At 54.8% G+C, this 12,916-nt stretch overlaps 1 long non-coding RNA gene across 1 annotated transcript in view; it reads left to right on the top strand.

Annotated features, from left to right (window-relative positions):
• Nucleotides 1–12,916, top strand: part of LOC146046266 (uncharacterized) — a 37,995-nt gene that overhangs the window by 11,290 nt on the left and 13,789 nt on the right. The window contains exon 2 of the long non-coding RNA XR_014465827.1: nucleotides 11,776–11,911. This is a non-coding gene — a long non-coding RNA (uncharacterized LOC146046266). The remainder of the gene's footprint in view (nucleotides 1–11,775; nucleotides 11,912–12,916) is intronic.

The following is a 12,916-nucleotide window of genomic DNA, read 5'->3' as shown; positions in this document are numbered from 1 at the left end:
TACCGTTAGCACAAGCTGATCTACGTTCTTCCTAGGTCAGTGTCCTGTACACTCTCACGTGGTGACAGCCGCATGCAGCTGGCAGTCATAGCATTGCTGGGGAGCGATGATTTAGGCAGGCTGTCAGTACGTTTAAAGTGCAGACATGCAGCAAGTTGGTATCACAGATGTGCCGCAGGTTGGTGTCACAGATGAGGCAGGAATCCTTTGGAAACGCGTTTCGAGCGCTCAGGCCGGCTTTGTCAACCTGGCTAAAGTGCTCAGATTTTAAGAGGCTTTAGAGAGTTGATGTTCCGGTCTCTCGGTCTCCAGTACTTGATGGACAGACCAATCCTTGGGATGCGTTTCGCCGCACTCAGGGTTGCTTTTTACAGGACGCCTCCCCACTTAAGCGCTGCAGTCACCATTTATTTCCCAGCATAGAGAACAGGTCTAAATCAGGCTCTCAGTTTGGATTGCATATGATAAGTTGCTTGCAATAGTTTATCATGTGCAATCCTTAAGTAATGCAAATGCAGGAGGAGGTGCATTCTACCCCCTGCCTCCATTTGCCATCGTATCAAACTGTGATTGCAGTTTAGAAGAACATCGGGACCATCGGTGGCTGTGACCCTTTGCGACTGCAGCCTGAGTAAAGGGGCATACACACGTAGAGATCTGTGCTAATCAATTTTTCTAAGCAATTTTGCTAAGCAACTTTGCTGGTGTCGATCTCCCATGGGGAGCACATATACACGCAGAGATTTGTGCTAAGCAATAATAGTGGGTGGATATTACCAGAGGGGAGTTTTTTTTTTTTTTTTTTATATTTTACTGATGTCGTATGCATACGTATTTATTCAACACGAATTTGTATTTATCAGCCATTAAATACTAATTCGTATCAGCAGAAGCCTACATGGATCATTCAGATCCATGCAAGTGTCAGTGTAAAAAATTAATATTTTTTAAAAAATGTCATCAAAGGGTGCGGGCCCAGCCGCCGCCGTCATCAAAGGGGGCGGGCCTGGCCCCTCCGAAGTTGCTTTGCTGCCGGGTAAGCGCCGGGTATCGCCGTCTACGGCGGCGCCGGGCTTCCCCGTGAGACTGTTTAAGTGGGGTGCTGCTAGAGGGGCAGGGCGAATTTTGCCCTTTAAAAATGTGGTCCCCGCATGTAATGTCTCAATGTAATGTATGTAATGCCTCCCCCCCCCCTTTATCCATTCTTGATGCTGCACTGTAAATCCCCCCAAAATTCCTAGTGTGCGCAAGCACACGTGGCCAATAAAGTTGATTCTATTCTATTCTTGGGTCGCAAATGATAAGCAGCTTATCATGTGGGATCCTCAAGCAATGCAAATGCAGGAGGAGGTGCATACCACCCCTTGCCGGAATTTGTGATCAAATCAAACTGTGATGCAATGGCAGTTTAGAGGGACATTGTGACCGTCGGTTGCAGTGTCCCTCTATGGCTACAGCTTAAGTAATTCTCCCCTTACTCAGTCTTGCAGTCGCAGGCTGGCTTGCAAGGTGAAGGAATTTCACCTTGCAGCGTAAATGTATATTTATATAAAATATAAAATCAGTTCTGGCCTCCATCCGCCCCAAGTTGCCAGCCAATTCCTCGCCTTTGATTTTATATTTTATATAAATTCAGCTTGGGTCACATATGATAAGCTGCTCACAGCAGCTTATCACGTGGGATCCTCAAGCAATGCAAATGCAGGAGGAGGTGCATACCATCCCCTGCCGGCATTTGTGATCATATCAAACTGCGATGCAATGGCAGTTTACAAGGACACGGCGACCATCGGTCACGTTCACCCTCTACGACTACAGCCTAAGTAAGTCTCCTCTTACTCAGGCTTGCAGTCGCAGGCTGGCTTAATTTTTGGACTGCACTTGATGCGCGCGATGTATTGCACGTTATAGATAGAAAGTTAGAGCATGTGTCCTGTGTGTTGAGGTACCAGGAGTACCTTACTGTGTGGAGAAGCCGATGGTCCATGGTCCCGGACTGCTACGGCTGTACCGTCCGCACAAGCTGATCTCCGTTCTTCCAAGGTCAGTGTCCTGTACACTCTCACGTGGTGACAGCCGCATGCAGCTGGCAGTCATAGCCATTGCTGGGGAGCGATGATTTAGGCAGGCTGTCAGTACGTTTAAAGTGCAGACATGCAGCAAGTTGGTATCACAGATGTGCAGCAGGTTGGTGTCACAGATGAGGCGGGAATCCTTTGGCTAAAGTGCTCAGATTTTAAGAGGCTTTAGAGAGTTGATGTTCCGGTCTCTCGGTCTCCAGTACTTGATGGACAGACCAATCCTTGGGATGCGTTTTCGCCGCATTTAGGGTTGCTTTTTACATGACGCCTCCCCACTTAAGCGCTGCAGACACCATTTGAGGGGGGAGATAGAGGGTGAGGGCAGAGACTCTGAGGGGGGAGTTATAGAGAGGGTGAGGGCAGAGACACTGAGGGGGGGGGGAGTTAGAGAGAGGGTGGCAGAGATGCTGAGGGGGGGAGTTAGAGATTGGGTGAGGGCAGAGACACTGAGGGGGGAGTTAGAGAGTGGGTGATGGCAGAGAGGCTGACTGGGGGTTAGAGAGAGCGTGAGGGCAGAGACGCTGAGGGGGGAGTTAGAGAGAGGGTGAGGGCAGAGACGCTGAGGGGTGAGTTAGAGAGTTAGTGAGGGCAGAGAGGCTGAGGGGGGAGTTAGAGAGAGGGTGAGGGCAGAGACGCTGAGGGGGGAGTTAGTGAGGGCTGAGGGGGGGAGTTAGAGAGAGGGTGAGGGCAGAGACGCTGAGGGTGGAGTTAGAGAGAGGGAGAGGTCAGAAACGCTGATTTGGGAGTTAGAGAGAGGGTGAGGGCAGAGACGCTGAAGGGGGAGTTAGAGAGTGGGTATGGGCAGAGAGGCTGAGGGGGAGTTAGAGTGAAGGTGAGGGCAGATATGCTGAGGGGGAGTTAGAGAGAGGGTGAGGGCATTAACGCTGAGGGGGGAGATAGAGGGTGAGGGCAGAGACTCTGAGGGGGGGAGTTATAGAGAGGGTGAGGGCAGAGACACTGAGGGGGGGGAGTTAGAGAGAGGGTGAGGGCAGAGACGCTGAGGGGGGGAGTTAGAGAGTTAGTGCGGGCAGAGAGGCTGAGGGGGGAGTTAGAGAGAGAGGGTGAGGGCAGAGACACTGAGGGGGGAGTTAGAGAGAGGGGGGAGTTAGAGAGTGGGTGAGGGCAGAGAGGCTGAGGGTGGAGTTAGAGATAGAGGGTGAGGGCAGAGACGCTGAGGGGGGAGTTAGAGAGAGGGTGAGGGGGGAGTTAGAGAGAGAGGGTTAGGGCAGAGATGCTGAGGGGGGAGTTAGAGAGTTAGAGCTGAGGGGGGAGTTAGAGAGAGGGTGAGGGCATTAACGCTGAGGGGGGAGATAGAGGGTGAGGGCAGAGACTCTGAGGGGGGGAGTTAGAGAGAGAGGGTGAGGGCAGAGACACTGAGGGGGGGGAGTTAGAGAGAGGGTGAGGGCAGAGACGCTGAGGGGGGAGTTAGAGAGTGGGTGAGGGCAGAGACACTGAGGGGGGAGTTAGAGAGTGGGTGATGGCAGAGAGGCTGAGGGGGGGGGTTAGCGAGAGGGTGAGGGCAGAGACGCTGAGGGGGGAGTTAGAGAGTTAGTGAGGGCAGAGAGGCTGAGGGGGGAGTTAGAGAGAGGGTGAGGGCAGAGACGCTGAGGGGGGAGTTAGAGAGACGGTGAGGGCAGAGATGCTGAGGGGGGAGTTAAAAAGTCAGGGCGGGATTCTCTAAGCTAAAAATGCGGTAAAAACCCCGTTATCGGGGTTTTTACCGCATTTTGGGATGCTGTAAGCATCCCCCGCCGGGTTATCGCGGCGGGGGGCATCGCCAGAAAAATCTGGCGATGCCCCAAGAAGCCTATCGCAACCCTCCGCCGCCCCGCGCCGACCCCCCGCCGCCCTGCATCGCCCCCTCACCTGTGTCCGGGCAGCACAGCGCAGTGCTGCCCGGACCTGTGACCTCCTCCCTGCACTAATCCTCTTCCGGGTGCAGGGAGGAGGAGAGCCCGGTGCAGCAGCAGCAGCGCCGGGTGTGGGAGGGAGGGGAGAGCCGCCGGGACCTGCTGGGACCGCAAAGGACAGCTCTTAACGCAAGAGCTGTCCTTTGCCTTAATTATCGCATATGTTACAGCATATGCGATAATTAAATATGCGATGCGCGGCGAAGGGGGGCGGAGATTCTTAGAGAATCTCCCCCTTAGTGAGGGCAGAGGGGCTGAGGGGGGAGTTAGAGAGAGAGGGTGAGGGCAGAGACAATGAGGGGGGAGTTAGAGAGAGGGGGGAGTTCGAGAGTGGGTGAGGGCAGAGAGGCTGAGGGGGGAGTTAGAGAGAGAGGGTGAGGGCAGAGGCGCTGAGGGGGGAGTTAGAGAGAGGGTGAGGGGGGAGTTAGAGAGAGAGGGTGAGGGCAGAGAAGCTAAGGGGGGAGTTTGAGAGTTAGTGAAGGCAGAGAGGCTGAGGGGGGAGTTAAAGAGAGGGTGAGGGCAGAGAGGCTGATGGGGGAGTTAGAGAGAGAGGGTGAGGGCAGAGATGCTGAGGGGGGAGTTAGACAGAGGGTGAGGGGGGAGTTAGAGAGAGAGAGGGTGAGGGCAGAGAAGCTGAGGGGGGAGTTAGAGAGTTAGTGAGGGCAGAGAGGCTGAGGGGGGAGTTAGAGAGAGGGTGAGGACAGAGAGGCTGAGGGGGGAGTTAGAGAAAGGGTGAGGGCAGAGATGCTGAGGGGGGAGTTAGAGAGTTAGTGAGGGCTGAGGGGGAAGTTAGAGAGAGGGTGAGGGCAGAGACGCTGAGGGGGGAGTTAGAGAGAGGGTGAGGGCAGAGACGCTGTGGGGGGAGTTAGAGAGTGGGCAAGGGCAGAGAGGGTGAGGGCAGAGATGCTGAGGGGGGAGTTAGAGAGTTAGTGAGGGCAGAGAGGCTGAGGGGGGAGTTAGAGAGAGGGTGAGGGCAGAGACGCTGAGGGAGGAGTTAGAGAGTTAGTGAGGGCTGAGGGGGGGGAGTTAGAGAGAGGGTGAGGGCAGAGACGCTGAGGGGGGAGTTAGAGAGAGGGTGAGGGCAGAGACGTTGTGGGGGGAGTTAGAGAGTGGGCAAAGGCAGAGAGGGTGAGGGCAGAGACGCTGAGGGGGGAGTTAGAGAGAGGGTGAGGGCAGAGACACTGAGGGGGGGGGAGTTAGAGAGTGGGTGAGGGCAGAGACACTGAGGGGGGAGTTAAAGAGTGGGTGATGGCAGAGAGGCTGAGGGGGGGGGGGTTTAGAGAGAGGGTGAGGGCAGAGACGCTGAGGGGGTAGTTAGAGAGAGGGTGAGGGCAGAGACGCTGAGGGGGGAGTTAGAGAGTTAGTGAGGGCAGAGAGGCTGAGGGGGGAGTTAGAGAGAGAGGGTGAGGGCAGAGATGCTGAGGGGGGAGTTAGAGAGAGGGTGAGGGGGGAGTTAGAGAGAGAGGGTGAGGGCAGAGAAGCTGAGGGGGGAGTTAGAGAGTTAGTGAGGGCAGAGAGGCTGAGGGGGGAGTTAGAGAGAGGGTGAGGACAGAGAGGCTGAGGGGGGAGTTAGAGAAAGGGTGAGGGCAGAGACGCTGAGGGGGGAGTCAGAGAGTTAGTGAGGGCTGAGGGGGGAGTTAGAGAGAGGGTGAGGGCAGAGACGCTGAGGGGGGAGTTAGAGAGTTAGTGAGGGCAGAGAGGCTGAGGGGGGAGTTAGAGAGAGAGGGTGAGGGCAGAGATGCTGAGGGGGGAGTTAGAGAGAGGGTGAGGGGGGAGTTAGAGAGAGAGGGTGAGGGCAGAGAAGCTGAGGGGGGAGTTAGAGAGTTAGTGAGGGCAGAGAGGCTGAGGGGGGAGTTAGAGAGAGGGTGAGGACAGAGAGGCTGAGGGGGGAGTTAGAGAAAGGGTGAGGGCAGAGACGCTGAGGGGGGAGTCAGAGAGTTAGTGAGGGCTGAGGGGGGAGTTAGAGAGAGGGTGAGGGCAGAGACGCTGAGGGGGGAGTTAGAGAGAGGGTGAGGGCAGAGACGCTGTGGGGGGAGTTAGAGAGTGGGCAAGGGCAGAGAGGGTGAGGGCAGAGATGCTGAGGGGGGAGTTAGAGAGTTAGTGAGGGCAGAGAGGCTGAGGGGGGAGTTAGAGAGAGGGTGAGGGCAGAGAGGCTGAGGGGGGAGTTAGAGAGAGGGTGAGGGCAGAGACGCTGAGGGGGGAGTTAGAGAGTTAGTGAGGGCTGAGGGGGGGAGTTAGAGAGAGGGTGAGGGCAGAGACGCTGAGGGGGGAGTTAGAGAGAGGGTGAGGGCAGAGATGTTGTGGGAGGAGTTAGAGAGTGGGCAAGGGCAGAGAGGGTGAGGGCAGAGATGCTGAGGGGGGAGTTAGAGAGAGGGTGAGGGCAGAGACGCTGAGGGGGAGGAGTTAGAGAGTGGGTGAGGGCAGAGACACTGAGGGGGGAGTTAAAGAGTGGGTGATGGCAGAGAGGCTGAGGGGGGGGGGGTTTAGAGAGAGGGTGAGGGCAGAGACTCTGAGGGGGGAGTTAGAGAGAGGGTGAGGGCAGAGACGCTAAGGGGGGCGTTAGAGAGTTAGTGAGGGCAGAGAGGCTGAGGGGGGAGTTAGAGAGAGAGGGTGAGGGCAGAGACACTGAGGGGGGAGTTAAAGAGTGGGTGATGGCAGAGAGGCTGAGGGGGGGGGGTTTAGAGAGAGGGTGAGGGCAGAGACGCTGAGGGGGGAGTTAGAGAGAGGGTGAGGGCAGAGACGCTAAGGGGGGCGTTAGAGAGTTAGTGAGGGCAGAGAGGCTGAGGGGGGAGTTAGAGAGAGAGGGTGAGGGCAGAGACACTGAGAGCGGAGTTAAAGAGAGGGGGGAGTTAGAGAGTGGGTGAGGGCAGAGAGGCTGAGGGTGGAGTTAGAGAGAGGGTGAGGGCAGAGATGCTGAGGGGGGAGTTAGAGAGAGGGTGAGGGCAGAGACGCTGAGGGGGTGGAGTTAGAGAGTGGGTGAGGGCAGAGACACTGAGGGGGGAGTTAAAGAGTGGGTGATGGCAGAGAGGCTGAGGGGGGGGGGGTTTAGAGAGAGGGTGAGGGCAGAGAGGCTGAGGGGGGAGTTAGAGAGAGGGTGAGGGCAGAGACGCTAAGGGGGGCGTTAGAGAGTTAGTGAGGGCAGAGAGGCTGAGGGGGGAGTTAGAGAGAGAGGGTGAGGGCAGAGACACTGAGAGCGGAGTTAAAGAGAGGGGGGAGTTAGAGAGTGGGTGAGGGCAGAGAGGCTGAGGGTGGAGTTAGAGAGAGAGGGTGAGGGCAGAGACGCTGAGGGGGGAGTTAGAGAGAGGGTGAGGGGGGAGTTAGATAGAGAGGTTGAGGGCAGAGATGCTGAGGGGGGAGTTAGAGAGTTAGAGCTGAGGGGGGAGTTAGAGAGAGGGTGAGGGCATTAACGCTGAGGGGGGAGATAGAGGGTGAGGGCAGAGACTCTGAGGGGGGGAGTTATAGAGAGGGTGAGGGCAGAGACACTGAGGGGGGGGGAGTTAGAGAGAGGGTGAGGGCAGAGACGCTGAGGGGGGAGTTAGAGAGTGGGTGAGGGAAGAGACACTGAGGGGGGAGTTAGAGAGTGGGTGATGGCAGAGAGGCTGAGGGGGGGATTAGAGAGAGGGTGAGGGCAGAGACGCTGAGGGGGGAGTTAGAGAGTTAGTGAGGGCAGAGAGGCTGAGGGGGGAGTTAGAGAGAGGGTGAGGGCAGAGACGCTGAGGGGGGAGTTAGAGAGTTAGTGAGGGCAGAGAGGCTGAGGGGGGAGTTAGAGAGAGGGTGAGGGCAGAGACAATGAGGGGGGAGTTAGAGAGAGGGGGGAGTTAGAGAGTGGGTGAGGGCAGAGAGGCTGAGGGGGGAGTTAGAGAGAGAGGGTGAGGGCAGAGACGCTGAGGGGGGAGTTAGAGAGAGGGTGAGGGGGGAGTTAGAGAGAGAGGGTGAGGGCAGAGAAGCTGAGGGGGGAGTTAGAGAGTTAGTGAGGGCAGAGAGGCTAAGGGGGGAGTTAGAGAGAGGGTGAGGGCAGAGAGGCTGAGGCGGGAGTTAGAGAGAGAGGGTGAGGGGGGAGTTAGAGAGAGGGTGAGGGGGGAGTTAGAGAGAGAGGGTGAGGGCAGAGAAGCTGAGGGGGGAGTTAGAGAGTTAGTGAGGGCAGTGAGGCTGAGGGGGGAGTTAGAGAGAGGGTGAGGGCAGAGACGCTGAGGGGGGAGTTAGAGAGTTAGTGAGGGCTGAGGGGGGGAGTTAGAGAGAGGGTGAGGGCAGAGACGCTGAGGGGGGAGTTAGAGAGAGGGTGAGGGCAGAGACGCTGTGGGGGGAGTTAGAGAGTGGGCAAGGGCAGAGAGGGTGAGGGCAGAGACGCTGAGGGGGGAGTTAGAGAGTGGGCGAGGGCAGAGAGGGTGAGGACAGAGACGCTGAGGGGGGAGTTAGAGAGAACAGCAGTGTGGGCATGGACGATGGGGGGTGGTGCGAGTGATGGTAAGGCAGGAGAGAGTGGGGGTGCGCTGTTAGGCTATTGACCCGGGGGTGGTATGTGTATAACGCTTAATCCTCAATCCTTAAGCAGTGCAAACACAGGAGGAGGTGCATTCCACCCCCTGCCTCCATTTGTGATCATAACAAACTGCAATTGCAGTTTAGAAAAACATCACGACCATCGGTGGCTGTGACGCTGCGACTGCAGCCTGAGTAAGTCTCATCTCTCTCAGGCTTGCAGGTGTAGTTCTGGCCTCCGTCCTCCCCAGATAAGCCAGCCAAACCCTCGCCATTGATGTTATATTTTATATACATTTTTAGAAGATGCCTGATTCAGTTTGGATTGCACATGACAAGCTGCTCACAGCAGCTTATCATGTGGGATCCTCAAGCAATGCAAATGCAGGAGGAGGTGCATTCCACCCCCTGCCTCCATTTGCGATCGCTGGCTGCTCTACATCGCAAGCACCTCTGCAATCAGCAGAGGTGTTTGTTGTTCTGCGATGTGATTACATGTGCAGAAACCAAACATTGCGCATAATATGGGTTGGACTGGAGTTGGAGTGTGAGGGCAGAGACGCTGAGGGGGGAGTTAGATAGAGGGGGAGAGTTAGAGAGTGGGTGAGGGCAGAGATGCTGAGGGGAGAGTTAGAGAGAGGGAGAGGACAGAGACGCTGAGGGTGGAGTTAGAGAGAGGGTGAGGGCAGAGACGCTGAGGGGGGAGTTAGAGAGAGGGTGAGGGCAGAGACACTGATGGGGGAGTTAGAGAGAGGGTGAGGGCAGAGCCGCTGAGGGGGGAGTTAGATATATGAGGGCAAAGACGCTGAGGGTGGAGTTAGAGAGAGGGTGAGGGCTTTGACGCCGAGGGGAGAGTTAGAGAGAGGGAGAGGGCAGAGACGCTGATTTGGGAGTTAGCGAGAGGGTGAGGGCAGAGACGCTGAAGGGGGAGTTAGAGAGTGGGTATGGGCAGAGAGGCTGAGGGGGAGTTAGAGTGAAGGTGAGCGCAGAGACGCTGAGGGGGGAGTTAGAGAGAGGGTGAGGGCATTTTCGCTGAGGGGGGAGATAGAGGGTGAGGGCAGAGACTCTGAGGGGGGAGTTAGAGAGAGGGTGAGGGCAGAGACGCTGAGGGGTTAGTTAGAGAGTGGGTGAGGGCAGAGACGCTGAGGGGGGGAGTTAGAGAGTTAGTGAGGGCAGAGAGGCTGAGGGGGGAGTTAGAGAGAGGGTGAGGGCAGAGACACTGAGGGGGGAGTTCGAGAGAGGGTAAGGGCAGAGACGCTGAGGGGGGAGTTAGAGAGTTAGTGAGGGCAGAGAGGCTGAGGGGGGAGTTAGAGAGATAGGGTGAGGGCAGAGACACTGAGGGGGGAGTTAGAGAGAGGGGGGAGTTAGAGAGAGAGGGTGAGGGCAGAGAGGCTGAGGGGGGAGTTAGAGAGAGAGGGTGAGGGCAGAGAGGCTGAGGGGGGAGTTAGAGAGAGAGGGTGAGGGCAGAGACGCTGAGGGGGGAATTAGAGAGAGAGGGTGAGGGCAGAGACGCTGAGGGGTGAGTTAGAGAGAGGGTGGGGGCAGAGACGCTGAGTGGGGAGTTAGAGAGAGAGGGTGAGTGCAGAGACGCTGAGGGGGGAGTTAGAGAGAGGGTGGGGGCAGAGACGCTGAGGGGGGAGTTAGAGAGAGCAGCAATGTGGGCATGGATGATGGGGGGTGGTGCGAGCGATGGTAAGGCAGGAGAGAGTAGGGGTGCGCTGTTAGGCTATTGGCCCTGGGGTGGTATGTGTATAATGCTTAATCTTCAATCCTTAAGCAGTGCAAATGCAGGAGGAGGTGCATTCCACCCCGGCCTCCATTTGTGATCATAACAAACTGCGATTGCAGTTTAGAAAAACATCAGGACCATCGGTGGCTGTGACGCTGCGACTGCAGCCTGAGTAAGTCTCATCTCTCTCAGGCTTGCAGTTGTAGGTCGGCTTGCAAAACCAAGGAAACTTTGCCTTGCAGCTTAAATGTATATAAGATATAACATCAGTTCTGGCCCCCGTCCTCCCCAGATAAGCCAGCCAAACCCTCGCCATTGATGTTATATTTTATATACATTTTTAGAAGATGCCTGATTCAGTTTGGATTGCACATGATAAGCTGCTCACAGCAGCTTATCATGTGGGATCCTCAAGCAATGCAAATGCAGGAGGAGGTGCATTCCACCCCCTGCCTCCATTTGTGATCGCTGGCTGCTCTACACCGCAAGCACCTCTGCAATCAGCAGAGGTGTTCGTTGTTCTGCGATGTGATCACATGTGCAGAAACCAAACATTGCGCATAATGTGGGTTGGATCGTACTTACCCAATCAGTAAGAGAGTTGATGTTCCGGTCTCTCGGTCTCCAGTACTTGATGGGCGTTGGAGAACATACCGTAGTTGTTAGTTGAGGGGCGATGTTCTGCCACCTTGTGTAATTCGGGCTGACGGAGAAGCCAGGTGTTCTTCTGGAAGCTGGACGTTGTTATGTGGCTACTGATGGAGGTATCGGCTGCTCCTGTGTGAGATGATGTTATACCTCCTGCACCTGGGGAAGTGATGTTACCTTCACTGTGGCGGCTGCAGGGAGAAGCTGGGAGTGAATGGGTCCTGCAGGTGTTCTAACTTCTCCCAATCGATTCCCGTGAAGAATGGATGTTCTCTGATGTTGCCGTTCTCACCCAGGCGCATCTCAGGGTCACCACACAGGAGCTGGAAAGAGGAACGTGAGGGCAAATAAGTTTCTGTTCAGCTGCAGTCTGATTCCTTACAGCACATATTTGGGAGACATATTTCTCAAATGATTTTTAGCCTCAAAGAAAAGAAGCATTATTTTCCCCTAATCAGAGGATGTGTGTCTATGTAGTTTAGTATTCTTTCCCCCAACCTCTAGCAGGTTACTGCTTATCATGGTACCATTGGGGGTCATTCACTGGACTTGATTTGCTTACATTTGAATAGAAACAGGGAAAATGCCGGTGCTGTATAACATGACCAGTAGTGTATGTCAGTGGTACAGTGACTCCTGCAGCAGGCATTGCTCTGGCTTGGAGTTTCCTTCAGCCAACACTTATTTGTGTGTGTCAGGGAGGTGGAGCCAGTAATGTAATCTGACGTATGTAACTACATATAGCTTCCCTATGTACAGCTACATGACCGCTCGTAGAACAACTACATGGCTGATACTAGAGAATGGGGGTTCTGTATAAATAACAGACGCTGACACATTGTTTATGGCCTCTTTGTTACTTGGTGAAGAATGCTAAGTAGGGTCTGACACTCACCTCTTCAATGATGTTTCTTGTATTCGGGCACAGATGACAGCCCGCCAAAGCCGAGATGTGGCACTCCTCGGGGGATTTTCCTGTTGTCATCTCGAATAGCACCACACCGAAGGAGTACCAATCCACTCCCGCATCATATGGCTCTCGCTTGATGATCTGTCAATAAAAGGTAACAGTTCACTAAATAACACTTTATAAACAGGAGAGCAGATCTGGGCACAATACGCCTGCCATCAGATGTTACACTGACAAAGACACATCTGGCACCCTGGTTGGGACACATGATATATTTCATACATACAGGCAGAGGCAATGATTTATATTGTTCTTTTATGCAGTGTGTTCCATTAGCCTTACTTACGTCACAAGATAATTGGTTTATTACAATAATACTATGAGACCCAGTTATTATTTACTCAATACAAAATATTCCACTTTTATTCATCGTAGTGTAAGTTAACCCCTTCAGTGGTGTTTTTTTGGGGAGCGCTTCTCAACACCCCCCCCCCCCCCCCCCCCACCCCCACTGCATTACCCAGAGCCGAGCAGTGCCGCTGGGCATTCCATCAGCCGCTGCCCGGCCCTGAACCTGGCTGTGTGCGACATGACATTACAAGGTCACACCGCACACAGCCGGGGGAAGGAGGCAAGGCTGGGCAGCTGCTGAAGCCGAGCGTAGCACTGATCTCACCGTGAACTGGAGCATAACCCGTAAAATTCTTGGGAGTGCCAATGAAGGAGTCAAAGGTATAAATCAAACCTGAAAAATCCCCATAGATACAAAAGTTCACTATGAACAACCCCTGCAAAATGATAAGAGGGATTGCCCTGGCTCTGCATTACCCAGCCAGCCACTCATAAACCACCAGTGTAGGAAAACACCTGTGATTGGCTGTCAGTGAAGGCAGATCATGATTAGATGCCATTTAGAACATAAAGCCGCTATTGTTTGTAGCATGCACCTTTATACTGTACAGCCGACCTCTAATTTATTATAGCCTCACCTCTGGGGCAATGTAGCCACGTGTTCCAGCGTAGCCAGAGGTTTTGGGTGTGTTCTCCAACGCCAGCCCGAAGTCGGCGATTTTAATATGGCCGTCATGAAGCAGGATGTTCTCTGGTTTGATGTCTCTGTAATAGGAACAATTTCTTCATTAAGTACTTGTTTGCATGG

This window comes from Crinia signifera, chromosome 11 (genome assembly GCF_055691185.1).
Source record: "Crinia signifera chromosome 11, ASM5569118v1, whole genome shotgun sequence".
Classification (NCBI taxonomy): Eukaryota; Metazoa; Chordata; class Amphibia; order Anura; family Myobatrachidae; genus Crinia; species Crinia signifera.
This window is presented reverse-complemented; position numbering and strand designations above follow the sequence as displayed.